At 43.1% G+C, this 20302-nt stretch overlaps 1 pseudogene; it reads left to right on the forward strand.

Moving 5' to 3' along the window:
* LOC126184189 (uncharacterized) overlaps positions 1-20008 on the forward strand; it is a 61799-nt pseudogene extending 41791 nt beyond the window's left edge.
* Positions 20009-20302: the final 294 nt, after the last annotated feature.

A 20302-nucleotide genomic window follows, 5' to 3' on the forward strand; every position in this document is an offset into this window, starting at 1 on the left:
AAAGGCAAAAATACTTTCAGGAAATGAAAGTGATGAGTAGACAAGCATCTTTCAACTCTAACAGTACTCTATAAAGGATAGAAACACCATATCGGAATCGGACCACCAACGAATATATCCAAAATTTATTGAGTTTGATTCATACCGCAAGAAAAGCTGACAATGACGCAAATTATATGTGGATGAAAGGACATTCAGGGGTCACAGGAAACGGGACAGGTGACAGAAATGCTAAAGAAAGCATCACTCAAGAAAAATACCAAGGAATTAGAATCCTATTTCTGACTTTATACGGAAAATGCGGCATGAAGAACAGAAAGAACGTAACAGAAAGTGGACTATAACCACAGACGCAAAGGAAGATTTTATGACGTATGACCGCATTCAAACGCATCCGCCGAGAAAAAGGTGATTAAACGGAGTCAGAACGAGTAAACGCATCCATATCAACATAATACGAATTTAGTTAGGCTGCTATAGTCCCTATCATAAAATTAAAATTACAGAGGCTGCTATAGTCCCTACTATAAAATTAAAATTACAGACTGTGGAATGCACGTTCGACATTCTGAGGAAGAAGCCAATTTAAACCATAAGTATGCACTAAATGCCCGCCTCCGGTAGCTGAGTGGTCAGCGCGACAGAACGTCAATCCTAAGGGTTCGGGTTCGATTCCCGGCTGGGTTGGAGACTTTCTCCGCTCAGGGACTGGGTGTTGTGTTGTCCTAATCATCGTCATTTCATCCCCATCGACGCGCAAGTCACCGAAGTGGCGTCAAATCGAAAGACTACCCGACGGGAGACCCTAGTTACACGACATTTACATTTATTTAAGCACTAAATACCGAATACAGTGAACAAAATTATACCGAAAGGTTTACCAACTGAAGGATCCATTGCCTACTCATTATTGTCCTCTTAAGTACGAGTTACATAAGGATCTATCACATCATAGGAATTTACGTAAAAGACTCAGTCATCAAGATTTAATTTCGTTCGGTTTTTGAATATTTCTTCTTTCTTTTTCTTTTTCTTTTTCTTTTTCTTTTGACTTTCTCCCGTACCTACACGGGGTCGGTACGGTTATTATCGGATTTGGCCTTGTTACAGTTACAACAGTACCACAGAGGAACAATCAGGCAGTGCAGCATGTATAATTTATTAATGCAATTTTTCTACAGTACATGATGTATATCCTCAAGGGCCTAAGGGTGCCTTAATGTCTTTGAATACATAATAAAAGTGAGGATAATATAACGTATTGATCAAACATTAACTGAAATTATTTCATGATAGAAAGAAGAAATAAAGGTTTCAGGTCTTACTTCTTTGAGGTTACAAAGAGAGGTAGAAAGAGGCAATTGTACTACTTACTTGGGAACTCGTCCAGCAAAAAAACTAACTGAAAGTCTTATCTGTAGTTTTAGCTTCATTCAGTATCAGGTAGGATTATATTCTAAAAGAATTAACTTTTGCAGTTCTATTACCTTTCATTTTCCGTCTTTTCCGTACCATTGTGCTTAAAAAACATTTTCACTTCCTGAGATCATTATTGTATTGAAGTAATTAATATCCTCATCCTCTCTGTTGCTGCTGTCAGCTCCTGGAACAAGCTTCCCTACACTCCCCGCACACTTTAATTGCTCCATTGCTTTTAAGAAGATGTTGAAACACTTTCTTCGGTCACCCTCATAATGTGGCCAAACAAATGCTTCCATCTTTTCCCATTTACGGTTTTTGGTCTTTTCATTTCTTAACCAATCTCGTCACTTTCTTTGCACGTATCTCCAGTAACGGTATTGTATCATGTCCCTCTTTTTCTCTCTCTTTCATCCCTTCTCTCATGTCCTTCGCTGCTAATCTTTAAAATTTTAAATCTATCTTCCTGTAACTTGTCTCATTACATTAAGCATGTAACCTATGTATTTTTTCTACACTATAGTAATTACTAAATTTTTAATAATATTTTTAATAGCTGTAACTTACACCATACTGATCATAATGAATGTAATGCAATATATGCGAAATGCTTGATTAGGTGTAATCTTACCAGGTTAAATAAAGGAATAAATAAATAATGTAGATACTTAATTGTCTTCTGGATGTTAAAGAGTTTGCCATATTTGTAAGTGGATAAAATATTTAAGCAAGGAGTTCCCTTGACAATGCGGTCTTGATGAAACGTTATAACTATTGTACACGGTGTTCCACGGCGAATGGTCAATATTCAGGGAATAGTAGGAACGATCATTCGAAGGAAAAAAGTCTAGTGAACATAGGCTCTAAAATGCAACTTTGTGATATATGAGCGCTTCTTCATCTAAATCACTGTGATACAAATCTCTTCCACTGCAAGTTATTTGCTTTCCATATTATGGGAGAAGTTAGGATAGACCAAAATTTTAAAAAAATATCCAGTAAATATGGGCTCTAAAGTGGATACCTTAAGAGCTATGAGCACTTGTTCACCTTCGCTGCTGTGAAACACGTATCTTCTGCTGAAAAAGAGCTCATAACTCTTTAAGTATGCATGTTTGAGCCCACGTTTACCAAAATAAAATTTCTACTTTGGCCCATATTACCTCCTCCCAAAATATGGAAAGCGGAGACCTTGAAGAAGTAGAAGAGGTTTGCTTCATAGTGTCTAAGGTGAAGGAGGGCTCATAGCACTTAAGTTATGCATTTCAGAGCCCATGTTTATTAGACTTTTGGGCTTCGAATGATCGTCCTGTCACATCTTTGAATTTTGACCATTGCTTCTGGAACATCCTGTACAAAAAAATACATTTTTGCCTGCGTTTCATGACTTCCTATTTTAAACGACCTAGCTCTCGTTATGCTGTTGCAAGAATGTTATTCATGTCTACAATACAGTTAAATAATGAACTTACCATCTCCAAAAAGGTAAAGTTTTGAGAGACAGATTGTGTGACCAAGAACTTCCGGGGCATCGACATAGACTTCTATACAGGAAGCTTCCAGTAAAAAAACAAAATGTCGAAGAAGACCAACTTTATTCCAGTTGCCTCAGAGTTCCTCTAAAACAAAATGTGCTGCCTTCCATTTTGTAACATTGCATTTTATATTGGTCACTATGACCACAACTGAACTGAACCAAGAGTTATACACAATCCAAACAAAGCCTCTAAACAATGGTTACCAACCCACCCTTATTGACAACAATTTCCGGAACAAGAAAATAGATGAGCAAATAGGAGTAATTTGACCTGCAGTACATTTCCAAATTCAGTTCTAGAGAATATTTGTGCTTTCATCCGTTGCCACACTGTTAATCAGAAAAAGCAAGTCATGCGGACGCACTTTCACGTTCTTCGATTGACCTTGATTCTGAATTGCTTCAGTACTCTCCTCTGAACTGTAGGACAATTACAAAGGCCATGGAAGCTGATTCAGATTTGAACGTTTTGCTAAAATACATTCGCACATCTTGGCCTCGCTCATTGCATAGCACAAAGACCTCTGTAGTGCGCCAATGCTTTGCATGTCGGCATAGCCTCGCTATACAGAAAAGTGTGATTCTTGTTCAAAATGAAAGTGGGCAGACACGTAGTCACGTGTGTTGATCCTCAAAGCTTTGCAAAAAGAAGCGATGCAGTTCCTTTATGGAGGACACTGTGCGACTGTTTGTATGGAACAGTTAGTGCGTCGACACTGTACCTGCCAGGGTATGGAACCCCAGTAGAACAAATAACGTCACATTGTCACATTGTGCTTAAAATCAGTCCACTCCACCAAAAAGCCTCTGCTTAACCTAACTCAGAGCCACCATGGCAGCGTGTGCACATAGACTTTGAGGGTCCTTTTTGGAACATTCATTAGATGATTGTGGTAGATTCTTATTGCAAGTTTCCTTTTGCTGTGCCAGTGAACTCGACAACATCACGTAGCACAATTCAGGTGTTGTCCTCTATTTTTTGCCTCGAAGGTTTGCCTGATGTCATAGTGTCGGACAACGGACCTCAGTTTCAAATGAATTTGAAACATTCTGTGAACGAAATGGCATAAAGCATCTGATCAGTGCACCGTTCCATCCACAGTCCAACAGCGAAGCGGAACGTTTTTTCAGAACCTTCAAGAAGCAGATGGCCAAACTTCGCACCCCACGCACCAGGGATCAGGCATTGCAACTGTTTCTCTCCTCCTATCGTTCGCATCCACGAGATGGATCATCGCCGGAGGAATTGTTTCACGGCTGCCGCTCCACCCTCCTCAGCATCCGGCACCGAAGGAAGGCCGCAAGGCAGGGTTTTTAGTCGCAGCAGACGGTGGACGCGAGGCGATATCCTTCGTCGAGTTGGTGCATGCATGTATATCATTTCAGGCCCAGACGGATTGCAGAGCCGACATCACAACCAAATTCGCCACTGTCATGCGCAGGGTGATCCTTCTGCATCTCTTCCCCCAGATTCGCGGATCCCGGGGACAGCGTGGCCACAGCAGCCGCCACACAGTGTCATCACGACACCGCGGCATGACCCCATGGAGACGGAGCGTTGCCTCCTCTCGTCCTACCAATGGGGCTGGACCCGTCCACGCTGCAGCGCCCGACGGAGTCTCCTGCTTGGTATGAGCCTTAGAAGGTGGACGCGTACCCTTCTGGACGTTTTCTGGGGGTCTTTTCCACCAGAGTGAAGACCAGATGGCGGGGTACGACAGGAAGTCTGTAGTCCCCTGTAGCCACAGCTACAGCTTTCGTCCCCCCCCCCTTTATCGTGTTCCATATACAACAGTCCGTCGCTTTGGGGGAAAGAATATTGCGGCATGAAGTCAGCGCCTGACAGAAGAAAAGGGAAGGTTGTGAGGAGAGGCCAGCCAATCGCTCTCTGTCCGACCTCCCTCCAGGACGACAACGCGACAGCAGCGGTGCTACGTAAAGAGGACATAAGGGCCGCGCCCGATAGCAGCATCAACGTTAGCGACTTCATTAGGAATCTCTATGTAGCACAGACTTGTGTTGTGTATTCTGAGTAAAACTGATTATTTTGTATGTCGCCCTTTGCTTGTGTCACATGTGTCAAAGTTAAGTATTGTACTTGTCTAGTTGAAATAAAACTCGTTAATACGAGTTGTTTGATTGTTTGTCTCGCGAACCGAGTATTAAGGATTCCTTGACACAACACATCATAACTACCACAAACACACATTCTATTAATGGTTCAAATGGCTCTGAGCACTATGGGACTTAACATCTGTGGTCATCAGCCCCCTAGAACTTAGAACTACACTCCTGGAAATTGAAATAAGAACACCGTGAATTCATTGTCCCAGGAAGGGGAAACTTTATTGACACATTCCTGGGGTCAGATACATCTCATGATCACACTGACAGAACCACAGGCACATAGACACAGGCAACAGAGCATGCACAATGTCGGCGCTAGTACAGTGTATATCCACCTTTCGCAGCAATGCAGGCTGCTATTCTCCCATGGAGACGATCGTAGAGATGCTGGATGTAGTCTTGTGGAACGGCTTGCCAAGCCATTTCCACCTGGCGCCTCAGTTGGACCAGCGTTCGTGCTGGACGTGCAGACCGCGTGAGACGACGCTTCATCCAGTCCCAAACATGCTCAATGGGGGACAGATCCGGAGATCTTGCTGGCCAGGGTAGTTGACTTACACCTTCTAGAGCACGTTGGGTGGCACGGGATACATGCGGACGTGCATTGTCCTGTTGGAACAGCAAGTTCCCTTGCCGGTCTAGGAATGGTAGAACGATGGGTTCGATGACGGTTTGGATGTACCGTGCACTATTCAGTGTCCCCTCGACGATCACCAATGGTGTACGGCCAGTGTAGGAGATCGCTCCCCACACCATGATGCCGGGTGTTGGCCCTGTGTGCCTCGGTCGTATGCAGTCCTGATTGTGGCGCTCACCTGCACGGCGCCAAACACGCATACGACCATCATTGGCACCAAGGCAGAAGCGACTCTCATCGCTGAAGACTACACGTCTCCATTCGTCCCTCCATTCACGCCTGTCGCGACACCACTGGAGGCGGGCTGCACGATGTTGGGGCGTGAGCGGAAGACGGCCTAACGGTGTGCGGGACCGTAGCCCAGCTTCATGGAGACGGTTGCGAATGGTCCTCGCCGATACCCCAGGAGCAACAGTGTCCCTAATTTGCTGGGAAGTGGCGGTGCGGTCCCCTACGGCACTGCGTATGATCCTACGGTCTTGGCGTGCATCCGTGCGTCGCTGCGGTCCGGTCCCAGGTCGACGGGCACGTGCACCTTCCGCCGACCACTGGCGACAACATCGATGTACTGTGAAGACCTCACGCCCCACGTGTTGAGCAATTCGGCGGTACGTCCACCCGGCCTCCCACTTGCCCACTATACGCCCTCGCTCAAAGTCCGTCAACTGCGCATACGGTTCACGTCCACGCTGTCGCGGCATGCTACCAGTGTTAAAGACTGCGATGGAGCTCCGTATGCCACGGCAAACTGGCTGACACTGACGGCGGCGGTGCACAAATGCTGCGCAGCTAGCGCCATTCGACGGCCAACACCGCGGTTCCTGGTGTGTCCGCTGTGCCGTGCGTGTGATCATTGCTTGTACAGCCTTCTCGCAGTGTCCGGAGCAAGTATGGTGGGTCTGACACACCGGTGTCAATGTGTTCTTTTTTCCATTTACAGGAGTGTACTTAAACCTAACTAACCTAAGGACATCACACACATCCATGCCCGAGGCAGGATTCGAACCTGCGACTGTAGATTCTATTAATATGTCACCTTTTACTGCCTGAGCTTTGTAAAATATTATGGAAAAATCTGCTCCAGGAACCTTTTGTTGCTGAACCCAAATGAGCACATTCACTGCATCATTTTCTTGTGCTGAATTGTCTAGCTGATATTCTTTTCTGATATTATAAATATGTTTTCAGTCTAACAGGATGCAACCCTCTGATGTACCCTTCACAAACACACTCTCTCACTTTCTTCTAAATTTTAACTTGTGGTACTCCTGCCGCAATTAAACCGGCAAGCATTGCTCTGTAAGATTAAGTAAGATAGTAAGGCCCCACAGAGAAGTTGTGACCAGTGTGTCATACATAGTCTGACACCAATTTTGCATTATCCCATCTTTCTCATTCAATTATTTGCTGAAACTTCTTTTCATAACAGGTCCCCAAAACGTCCGGTAAAATACATGTGGGACTTCCCATTCTCAAATATCCTTCCACCAGTTCTCATTATGATGCAGTGTTTGAGCTTTATAGGGTTGTGGAGCTGGTGTATGTTGACTACTGGATTGTTTTTGTGATTGTTCATAGTGATGTGAGAAATAACGTAGAAATCGTAGTGAGAGGTCTTTAAGGAGTTAGATATTTCAGTGTAATTTGTCATAAATAACTCGTCATAATATTAAGATGCACAAGTAAAATACTCTAAGAAGAAGTTACCACATTCACGACATATTCGTCACTTTACAGGCTCAGCATTTCTAAATAGTTTCTAATAACACAATTTCATTTGATTGTGCCCAAAAAGTTGAATCACTACCCAGTATACCGTCAACTCATGGAAATGCAATCACATACTCTCGCATACTAACAACCATAAAATTACCAAATGGCATCCTGTGATTTCGCACAAGCACCGTGTACCTTTTATTGCTATTTAGGAAATGTTTTCCATAATATTCCATATGTGTTCAATTGGTAAGAGACAGTGATTTCGTTGGCCATTACAGTTATTGTATGCCATGCACAGCAACTTGTGTCGCAACAGTTCTTTGTAGATACGCAATGTCCTCCAGAAAAAAACGCATCACTTTCCTGTTGAAGAAATGGCAGTAGTATATGGATAACAACCTATGCAATGTAGCTGGCACGAGTAACTTTACAATCGTATCACTGAAGACAACAGAGTACTGTTCAACTCTCCACTCAGCTCTTTCATGATACCAGAGTAGTCATTCTTGGTGATGTCATGGTGTTACTGGTAACCTGAATAGTGGCATATGTGATCGGAGTGCTACTGAAAGTAGATATTCTCAACGCTCCTTGGTGATATATCAGGTGCAACATGTTCCCCGATTTTTCTGTGGATAACGCTTCAAATGCCTCTGAGCACTATGGGCCTTAACTTCTGAAGTCATCAGCCCCCTAGAACTTAGAACAACTTAAACGTAACTAACCTACGGACATCACACACATCCATGCCCAAGGCAGGATTCGAACCTGCGACCGTAGCGGTCGCGCGGTTCCAGACTGAAGCGCCTACAACCGCTCGGCCACCCCGGCCGGCGATAACGCTTCGTAAGCCACTGCTGCTCTCACAAAATGTCGAACTTCATGTGTGTCTGTACAAAATATGTACACACTGGTGTACACACATGGAAATGTTCCACAGACGACAGTTGAAAGTAGTGACACACCACTGATACATTGTGCTCAATCTGTGTAACAACCCATCAATTTGTCCATCTATCTTCCGAAAGGCACCTAATGTGACCCTGTTCAAATGGCAGAAGTTGTTCAACATAAGTACATTTTCATTAGCACTACATGGTTGTTCTCTAGAATGAATGTTACACACAGAGTTCACCACTTCCCACAGCACAGTTACTGCCTGCATAGTCAAACCACAGTGCACATAGACAGGCCTCCAGAGTGGCGTAAAGAATGCCAATTACCGTGGCAAATGAAGCACTAATACTAAAACCTCTCAGTACACAAATATTATACTAGTGTGCCATTAAACAGAGTCAAGAGGGTGTTGCATGTGTATCTTCACTGATTTTATCCCCACTGAATTCATTCATTTCATTCAGTGAAAGTAATTCAAGTGAGGAATTATCAGCACTGTTGGTGGGTTAAAATGTCAGGTAAAGCTGTTATGCTGTTAACTTCCTCTTACCACTGATCTGACTTTCACAGCCAGTTACAGGGAACGAACACTGCAAGAGGTAAAGTAAGTAGTAATTACAGATCAAACTCCTAGGATTGATTGGTGATAAAAATAGTGAACTTCGCATCCATAGTCTGACTCTTCACCACTGAGCCACCAAGACATGTATATGTGTTGAAGAATTTGCCAAAAAAAAATAAAATAAATTTTGTGACATATTCCACTGCAACATTTAAATCTAAACCGAAATTATTACATCTGGTGTTCATCTATGGGAATTTTAACTCAAAATTACAGGTCTAGGACACAAGACAAAGATGTTCACTTCTGTTAAACTTGTGTGTGTCAAAAATAACTAGAATGTGAGACATTGATCTGATCACTTACTATTAACCTTACGTCAATGTGGCAATTATCAGTCTATGACAGGCCAGCATGCAGCCACCCTCCTTTCCATCCTTCCACCAACTCACAGACAAACACACACACACACACACACACACACACACACACACACACAAACTATCTTACACATCACTTGTGGACTAAGTTATCACATATTTGAGAAAACTGTGCAAAAGGTCTATGGAGCATATAATTAATTGACTTGGGTTAACCAAAGGAGGGAATAGTAATGTTTCATTGATAAAGACAAGTTTTTCAAAATCAATATACAAGATAAAAATTTCTTATCAATGCTGACAATCATGTGCAGACTGTATTAACACAGTAAGGGAAACACATAAATAGAAGAAGTGAAGCTGAATCAGAAGAACCTCTTATTGTTCATTCACAAGTACTATGAATATAAAGATTATAGTGACAAATGAAGTACAAGAAAGTGGACAATACTTATTAATGGAACAAACTGTTGTAACAGCACACATTTAACATTTTTCATTAATTTCTTAAAACAACTATCCTGATCTTTACACTGAGTAATTTAGAAAACGCCAGAAAACCTAAATGAAGATGCCCACGTAAGGATTACAACCCTATCCCTCCTAAATGTGGGTCCAATGTCTTAGAACAATAGGTTTGTATTCAGCCTAGAGCTAATCTTTTGCTTTCAAGGGCAATTTCTTACCCATAGGTAATCAGAAGCTCGGTCCAAACCAAAGGCTGGGGAAACATTTGTGCTGACATTCACTTGGTCCCTTTCTGTGGGTCCATCCTCTGCCACAGAGAGGTACAAATTGGGATTATTCTTTCATAAGGCTTGGGAGCATATAGAATTTCCCAAGACCCTCTGGTGCTTTAACAGATACAAAGGCATGGTCAGCACCTGTGCTAACTTATTTACTGTACATGAGTCATTCTTCAATGGCCACAATTTCTTAGGATGATGATGAATTATTCCCTTTTCAGTGCTTGATCTTTTTACCGAGTGGAATACTTTCTACTCCTTGTACTTCTTGTTTGTTAAACACTTTGGCTTAGTATCTGGAAAATGGGGAGCAAGGCTTGCTGACCAAGAGAGTTCTTCTTCTTTAAAGAAACAGGTACGCTAGTTTCTACCTCTACATCTGGATACATGCTCTGAAAGTCGCAGTGTGGTGTATGGCAGAGGATGCCAATGAACCAGAGGGTACCATTCCACTCGCAAATGGAGTGAGGGGAAAATGACTGTCTGAGTGTCTGCTGTATGAGTACTAATTACTTCTATTTTGTCTTCATAATCCTTATGCGAAATGTATGTTTGCGGCAGTAGAATGATTATGCAGTGAACTGCACATATCTCTTTTCTCAATTTTCTCAATAGCATTTTGCAAAAAGAGCATCGCAATCCCACCACGGATTGCCATTTGAGTCCACAAAGCATCTCCACAACACTCGTGCGTTGATCAAACCTACTCGTAACAGATCTAGAAGCACATCCCTGAACTGCTTTGAGGTCTTCCGTTAGTCTGACCTGGCATGGATCCCAAACACTGAAGTAGTAATTAAGACTGAGTTTGCTGCATGTTTACCTGATGATGTCATAAGAAAAGGAGTATACTGGTTCGAACATTTGCCGTCATTTATGAAAACACAGTGCTTTTGTTTTATAATTTATCTTGCCAGTTCACAGTGGTGATGGCAGATGATGGATGCAGTCCTACCATTTTTGTCATTAGTTGCAGAGATTCGTCTTCATTTTAAGCCCTGTCTTGAAGGGACCACGATGTCTGCATACTACATCGTAATGCCATGAATAAATTTGCACATGGTGCCCTTCAACACAAAATCGATACAGGAAGAAATACACCTCTGCACACACACACCTGAAAACAAAGTCATACAAACTGCAATAATAGAAAGTAACAGAGTTGAGACTGCGTTTCAAGTACCAGTACATGTATTGCGCATGATGAACAGAACTTAAAGTTTCATTTCACATGTACTGTCTGTAGTGATCATGTATATAGGAGACAATTTGAAGGCAATAGCACTTGCCATTTGTCACATTCACTTCAGTCCGTCCCGTTAGTTGAGTGGTCAGCGTGACGGATTGCCATTCCCCGCTGGGCCGGGCATTTTCTCCGCTCAGGGACTGGCTGTTCTGTTGTCTTCATCACCATTTCATCCCCATCCGGTGCACAGGTCGCCCAATGTGGCGTCGAATGTAATAAGACCTGCACCAAGGCTGTCGGACCTGCCCCGTAAGAGGCCTCCCGGCCAATGGCGCCAAACGCTCAAAACCTTCAGTTCAGAGTAGGGTTTTCTTCTAAATACTGAGAACAGCTTTACAGCTCCAAGCGTGGTACTGCTTCCCAACTTACAAGGGAATGGTCCAATAAGACATGTCGAAACCTACCCTGAAATTTTTTACACCGGAAGAACACAACAAAAGAAATGCAATGCCAAAATTTTAGCTGCTAAGAGGCACTGCTATCATTCGCTTGTAAAAAATGTTGACGTTACTCATTTTTGCCGATAACAGCGGTTTGTACAGCCCTGCCAGCCTAGTGGGACTCGGCAAATCACCCACTCAGCGTCGCGTAGCGGAATTATCCGGAGTTCACAGACACCAATTTTAAGCACCTAAGGCCTGGTTTACAATGGAGCGAATGGAAGCGAACACGTGTGAATGAGCATATGCAGAAAATTCGCTATCATTCGCCTGTAAATAAGAGGTGGAGTCCCTCCACACTTACACCGGCATGATGGCCAACGCAGAAAATCTATCGCCATCTCTACAAAAGGGTTAGTTTTAACTAGAGTGAGGTCTCGCAGGATGTGGGTACTTCGAAGTTTGCGTACGTCTGGTGAAGTTTAACGATTAATACGCGCTCATCTGGAGATAGATTTGGTCGAAAGTTGAACGAAGGATAGTGGTTTGAAGGGCAGAGGGGAAAAAGTGCCAAGGCTAGAGCCAAGGGGAAAAAAAAACCTCTGCGATAGTTGGGTCAGTTTGTAAGAGCAGTTTGTGGTTTTCTTGCTGCCTGCGACAGGTCTTGCAAGGGTAGGCTTTGTTAGTAGTGGGTATCATGCAGGTCGATACCTTTGACTTTGTGCAGTGCTGTTACTCGGCGGCTGCCGCTGGATGCCGGTGTTGATCTCTCGGTCAGCGCAGCCTACATGTAAAAGTTTCATCAACGTTTTGTGTCCGATAGGTCATATATGACATTCACAGTGTAGGATGATGTCAGTGATTTGTTTATGCATCAGTGTGCGAGCTTGTCGGTTTCCCTGCTGTAGCCTGTTGGTCGGCTTTAACAGCAGCTGGTATATCCAGTCGATGTTATTGATATGCAGGGGCTTGCCGACGTTTATCGCTTGTGGGTGTATGTTAGCTTGCCATAGGTGGTTATGCCCTAGCTAGTAGTGTCTTTGGCCGCTTATCCTTCCACCTATGGTTGTCATCATAGTTTCCCAGAGTATGGATGAAAGGATTGTTCGAGTGTCTCGAGTTTCTGTATAGTCGTGTAGCGTGCTTTTTTAATACTTCCTTGAGGGTTTCAAGGCGGTATTCATTGTGAAGATCCACAATGAGTGTGTAGCATGGAGCGTTGCTAGTGATGCGTAGCACTATGATCTGCTGGCGGCGCAGGAGTGTAGGAGCTGCGTATCCCCAGACGGGAGCTGCGTACGTCATCAGAGGTCATCAGATGTCATGTATACCCTCCTATTTAGTGTACTTCCCAGTTGAGCATTGGGTAGAGTTGTTTGAGCCTGCGTATGGATAGAATCGTTTATGCTAGAGGGAACAGAAGAGAACACGAGGTAGCGAACATTGCCTATGAACGCTGTGTTGTCAGGATACAGGATACAAGTCTATCTTGTTAGAGCCACAATGCGAAACTTTGCTATTCAGTGAGGATTATTTTGCATGGCGAGCGCACTGTTCTTGACGGAGTATGCAAAGTGGCGCAGAAAGGAAGAATTTGAGTGTCTCAATTTGTGCGGAAGTGTGGAGATCGTGCACTTTACACGGAATTGCATCTTCATCTCCGCTTAACATTGGTCCAAAATTTCCTTGTATGTCGGCTGCAATTATTCCCCGGCTTCTCATTACCATTGAGGCGAAATTTATAACAGAACACTAACCACCGACGTCGAGCATCATCTCAAGAGGTGAAACAGTTAGCGTTTTCACTACGTCTGTAAGGTCTAATCGTCATATTCTTTTTTTTTTCTGAAACAAAAATGGTCTATTGGCAAAGAGCGTGCTTCGTGATCCAAAGAACGGGGGTTCATATCTCGTTCAGACCACAACTTCTTCACTATGATTTTTAATCAAGAATTCACTTCTGCCGGCCGAAGTGGCCGAGCGGTTCTGGGCGCTTCAGTCTGGAACCGCGCGACCGCTACGGTCGCAGGTTCGAATCCTGTCTTGGGCATGGATGTGTGTGATGTCCTTAGGTTAGCTAGGTTTAAGTATTTCTAAGTTCTAGGGGACTGATGACCCCAGATGTTAAGTCCCCTAGTGCTCAGAGCCAATTCACTTCTCACAGATGTTGGAGTGGCCACGAAAGACATGTGGTTTAGATTCCACGTTAAACTGCAGGTCTCCATTTTCCGATTAGGTAACTGCGGAATGTTAGGGACGTGTAAGTAGCTCCAGTGGCGTCCAATTGAAAGACCTGCAAGAGGGCCTACCGGGTGCACCAGACAAAAGTCTCTTTTCTTGTTCACTCCAGTGAAAACCTGACTTAAACTATACAAACGTTTTTTGAATCGACAGTTCAATTCTTGCACATGTAATTCTGATAAAAGTGGCTAGCAGAGGGGATAAAATCATGGCAGTGTTTGATGTCACAGACGACTTCCATCAGTGAGGACTTATAATTTGTTGAAATGAAATGTGTCTTGCAGTACTACATTTTATAACAATTCCTAAATGCCATTCCTTATAATAATGTTTTAATGTTGTACATGTGACTATCAGTGAAACAGTTTTCTGTTTATTTCCTGTAGTCGTCACAAAAAATGCGAAGTGTCTATTGAATGACAAAAACAAACATTTTTCTTGCACCAGGCACACCGGACAAAGGAAAAATTGATGCAGTCAGGCACTTCGCGGTAACCACTAGTTATATTTAGACAGCACTGCGATGGAATCAAAAATGGTCCCAGCCGTTGTTCTGTATATTGCGCTGCATAGCAGGCCTACTTCATCAAATTCGTCAAGTATGGCTAAGAAAACTGGTAATGCACAAATGACTGGAAGAATGCTGATCTGCTGATAAACCTGATATGAGAGAGAGGTATCCGAAATAATGTTGTCTGATAATTGCCTGAAAAATGCTTTCCACTGTCGAAAAAATTCTTTATCGAGAGGTTGAATCGCACTAGTAGTTCCAGGCTGAATCCACATTACATCTACAGATTTTTCGTCGTCCTCCACAAAAACAGAGGCGTCGTTATGTCCAGATCATGAATCCAACAAAAGCAATGAATTAGTTTCGGCAGGTGGTAGCAATACCTTTCGAACGAAAAGTTGAAAATTATTCTTTCCCAATTTTGCCAGATTTCGATACGCCGACTACAAGATTTGTGCAACTAACAGTCCATTTTTTTATTTTTGGTCCTAATTTGCCTTGCGGTTGTTGAAGACAGATATACTGCTCCGGAAACAGTAAACCAATCATACGTATCTCTGGAATTATCTTACATGAATGTATCTTTGCATTCCTTGACTGGGCAACCGACTCCGTCTCTTTTTTTTTTTTCACCCCGAAATGATAAAGTGCGATGTGCACGCAGTTCTTTCACGAAACCTGACTGATCAGCGTTGTCAACAGACTGATCAGCGTTATAAACAGCAGTTGCGGGGATAACAGCAAGTTTCGTCTTTACGTCACCTATGAATTTCTCTATAGCATTGTCTATCACTGGCAGCTGCTCTACACGTTTACGTGACGTAAATTTGCTAATTTTGCGACTTACTATTCTGTATGATTTCTTGAACCTGCGTAGTCAGGTCGACGAAGCCTGGAAATTAGCAATGTTAATCTCAGATGCAATCCAGAGGACCCAGTCTCGTAGATCTCTATCGGGAACGATGCTTAGCCTCTCACGAGCAGTTCGAAATCTTTCGAACACATTCAGATGGTTTCGAGTTTCCGTTTGGCGCATATTTCTTAATTTATGGAATTCATTCTTCCATTTGTACAGTTCACGCTCCGATTTTACGAAATGAAAACGCCTTTGCACAATGCGATAACTGCAAGCGTTTCTTCCTTCCTTCGTTTAACCAATATTTCACTTCCTTTTCTTTGTCGCTGAAAGCTGCTGCAGTACGTGTTCTTTTTTTTCCGACGTCATCCGAACCACACTTCATGGAATCGTCACAGTTATTTCCTATTTCTTCTAACGTATCCACAATTTCAAACGAAATGTCGATATCATTCGAATGACTGTCAAGGAATTCAACTAACAAATGACACATATGTACGTCCTCAGGAGACGTAGGTGATTTCGGCTGGAAACGACGTTCTTCACTAAATTGAGAACGTTAATTGGATTCCACATTACTGTGAAAATGGAAGGAAAAAAGGTACTATTAGCAGGCACGCCTTACGAAAGCACAACAAATATTAATTCAGCTTTGTCTGTATTGTCAGTGCTTACCCATGCAGCAATAAGCAACTGATAATTTGTAATAGATGTTACTTGAGTGGCTAATTCGAGAGAATAGTAACTGTGTACTTAACGCTCGCATTGCGTCGTGTTTTCTGTTTACAAATGTACCGCCGACTTCGGCTGTGTGTGAGCGCGCGCGCGCGCGCGTGCAGTCGCTACTGCCCCAATAGAGGTGTACATTTCTTCCGCCGCCTGGAACGTTACGAATTTGGCAGTTTTCAGCTATTTTTTTAAATAATTGCAGTGCCTCTTAACAGCTAAAATTTTGACGGTGCATTTCTTTCGTTGTCTTCTTCCTGTGTAAAACATTTCAGGGTAGGTTTCGACATGTCTTATTGGACCATTCCCTCGTTAGTCTTTTAACGATCTCAAATGACAAGTCCTGTACTTGGTCAAACAGGGCTTGAGTGCATGTATCAATTCTATCATTAGCTTTTCAGCAGAAATAGCAAAGCTCCACCATTATGTAGAATGCCTCTGAATGTGTGTCAGTATTAAGGCCCAATACTGCTTTGCAACTCCAAGCTCACATATTTGAACACACTGCATATTCTTTTCTGAAATAACTTCTAAACTCGGTCTACTGGCACACAGGCAACAAGGATTTAGAAAACATCATTGTTATGAAACACAACTAGCTCTTTACACATACAAACTGTTGAGTGCTATTGACAAGGGATTACAAATTGATTCTGTATTTCTAGATTTCCAAAAGGCTTTTGAATCTGTACCACACAAGAGGCTTGTAGTGAAATTACGTGCTTATGGAATATCGTCTCATTTGTGTGACTGGATTCGTGATTTCCTGTCAGAGAGGAAATAGTTCGTAGCAATTGACGGAAAGCCACAGAGTAAAATAGAAGTGATATCTTGCGTTCCCCAAGGTAGTGTTATAGGCCCTCTGTTGTTCCTTATCTAAATATAAGATTTAGAATACAATCTCAACAGCCGTCTTAGGTTGTTTGCAGGTGATGCTGTCGTTTACCGTCTAGTAAACGCATCAGAAGATCAAAACAAATTGCAACACAATTTAGAAAAGGTATCTGAATGGTGCGAAAATTGACGATTGATCCTAAATAATGAAAAGTGTGAGGTCATCCGCATGAGCGCTAAATGGAACCCATTAAACTTCGGTTGCACGATAAATCAGTCTAATTTAAAGGTTGTAAATTTAACTAAATTCCTAGGAATTAGAGTTAAGAACAATTTAAATTGGAAAGAACGTGTTTGTACGAAGGCAAACCAAAGATTGCGTTTTGTTGGCAGAGCACTTAGAAAATGTAACAGATCTACTAAAGAGACTGCCTACACTATGCTTTCCCGTCCTCTTTTTGAGTACTGCTGCGCGGTCTAGGATCCTTACCACATAGGATTAACGAAGTACATCGAGGAAGCTCAATGAAGAGCAGCACATTTTGTATTATCGCGAAATAGGGGAGAGAGTGTGACGGACATGGTACAGGGTTTGCGGTGGACACTATTAAAACAAAGTCGTTTTTCGTTTCAGCAGAATCTTCTCACGAAATTTCGATCACCAACTTTCTCCACCGAATGGGAAGATACTTTCCTGACGCAAACCTACATAGGGAGGAACGATGAACATGATAAAACAAGGGAAATCAGAGCTCGCACGGAAAGGTATAGGTGTTCGTTTTTTCCGCACGCTGTTAGAGAGTGGAATAATAGAGAATTATTTTGAAGGTAGTTCAATGTACCCTCTGCCAGGCGCTTAAGTGTGATTTGCAGAGCATCCATGTATATGTAGATGTAGATGTGTTCTCAGGCAGGAAGCCACTAAGCATCCTACAACATATACATTGACTGTCTTCAGAATCATAAAATAAAAGTCGTTCTGATTTCTGCCATGTGTACTGGCTCTCGGTATTTAATGTGGAATGAAGAGTTTATGCCACTGTAATTCAAATGGTACATCATTACTACAATAATAACACTTTCCAATAACATATCACCTCATAATAACAGAGCTTAGTAAAAATTTGTGGAAGAATTTTCTTCACGAAGCTTTTGTTGCTGAACTCAAACGTGCACACTGTCTGCATCATTTTCTTGTGCTGAATTGTCTAGCTAATACTCTTTTTTATGTTATAAATATGTTTTATGCCTAAGAGGATGCAATGTGCTGAAGTGTTCCTCATGAACACACTCTCTTACTTTCTTTAAAATTTCCACCTATGGTATTCCTGCTGCAATTAAACCAGCAAGCATTGTTGTATAAGTATGCATAAGATGGTAAGACCACACAGAGAAGCAGAAATTGTATTGAGAGATCTTCAAGGACCGATTTTACTAACATCATTTCATCTGCTGGAAAGGGAAGCTACACCCTTAACTACAAGGCAATTTTATTCACAAGTGATTTGCCATATATCTTATCACTGTTAGACTATGTGATAACAAACCCAGACCACAGGAAGCTCAGGTTACAATAACAGATACCCAATCAATAGCCAGTATACCCTCCTCTCATGGAAATGCAAGTGAATATTCTCGCATGCCAACAATCACAACGTTACAGCCAGATTGAAAACAGGCTTTAGTTAGCATTTTTGGAATTAAACGTTTCCATAATTACATTTGTGGCAGACTGTTCACACTTCTGATGTACCACAAGCCCCTTCTGTCCATTTTGAAACCCTCAATGGTAATTCCAACCCTCATGACACATTGGCTGCTGTGGTTGGCCCTGTTCCTCTCCAAATACAAATATGACATCCAATATCGCTCTTCTGCTGCCCATGCCAATGCGGACCTCCTCTCCTGTCTGACTTTTGGTGTAGATAGTGACTTCAGTGAGGATCCCAAAGTTTGCTAACATCTGGGTGAGGAAGACACAGATATCATCTCCTGTGCCTAGTGGCACAGCATATGGTAAATGACCCAGCTATCAAGCTGGTTCTGAAATATACCACACAAGGATGGCCCATGGGCAGGAAACAGCTCTTGCACCGTGATCTCCGAGCCTACTGGACCAGGCAACAGGAACTTTCCTCCCTATACGAGGTTGTGTTACTACAGGGCTCCATGGGGCATGCCTTGTGTGCTCATCTCCTTCAGGCAATGGGTTTCTGTTTGTGTTCTGCATGCAATCTACCATCTCTGCAAGCACCATACAGGTCTTGGCACAGTTATTCGCCCTGGAAGGTTTACGAGGAACATTGGTTTGTGACATGAACCCCAATTTACATCAGGTGAGTTCCAGGCCTTCTGTTCCTCAAATGGCATGTTGCTGCTCCACATGGCACCATTTCACACTGCCTCCAATGGTATGGCTGAGCAGTCAGTGCCAAACTTCAAGTCTCAACACTCCATTGAAGATGCCTTGACACATTTCTTCTCGTCATACTGGGCATCAACTCACGATGGATCCTCACCGGTAGAGAAGTTATATGGCTGGCAACATTGAGCACAGCTTTCTTTGATGTACCCCCATGCCAGCCCCTCACCACCACCAGCTAATTGATGACAATGTTCTTCTCCACATGCTCCAGAATTGGAGCAGACCTATGGTTGCGGCTATCCACTGTGGCAGCCTGCCATCATTCTCCGATCACTTGGTCGGGTGATGGTCTAAGTCCAGCTGCTTCTGGGAGGTCGCTGCTGCCAGCATCTCAAGCAAGTCTGAACATGTCATGGACCAGACCCACCGACAGATTACTTAATGCTTTTCTATGTTCCAGATTTCCATGAAAAGGCAGGCATAGCTTCCTCAGCTGATAAACCAGCTCAGGACCCTCCAATGCATGCTGCAGGTCAATAAGCCGTCCTCCCAACTCGAATGGATGTCAACCCTTACAGCTCCACCCTGCCTGGCAGCAACTCCTACTTCACCAAAGCTACTGGGCCCTTTCAGTGCTTCAACGCATTGGAAGGGGAAGGCATTGCTATGGTGCCAAGTGGCACCATCTGCAACCTGCACCACAACTACACTGCACAGGCAAGGAATGGTGCTGATCATACACACGGCCACGACATGGCCGGAGGCCTAAGTTATTGGCAAGTCACCAGGAGGCATACCAGAAGTGAGGAGCATCATCAGTCATAGCCAGAGGACACTGCAGTACCACCTAGGCATGCATCTGCTGGGGATGTGTGTAAAGAGGGCAGCACATCTCTTCTGGAAGAATTGATATTTAAGAAGATGCAGCGACCACAACAAGGAGTTCCCATAGCCAAGAGCTGGACACATTATGCCAGCAAGAGCTGGACACCTCATATACAGGCTGCAATGTAGTGCCTCCATAGCTCTCATGGGTGTGCCAGCAAAGTAGATGATAATCGAAACTGAAATGTAGTTTATAGTGCTATCTGTGTAGATTGTTTATTTTCTGGCCGACTC

The sequence above is a fragment of the Schistocerca cancellata genome, chromosome 4 (genome assembly GCF_023864275.1).
Source record: "Schistocerca cancellata isolate TAMUIC-IGC-003103 chromosome 4, iqSchCanc2.1, whole genome shotgun sequence".
Taxonomy (NCBI): domain Eukaryota; kingdom Metazoa; phylum Arthropoda; class Insecta; order Orthoptera; family Acrididae; genus Schistocerca; species Schistocerca cancellata.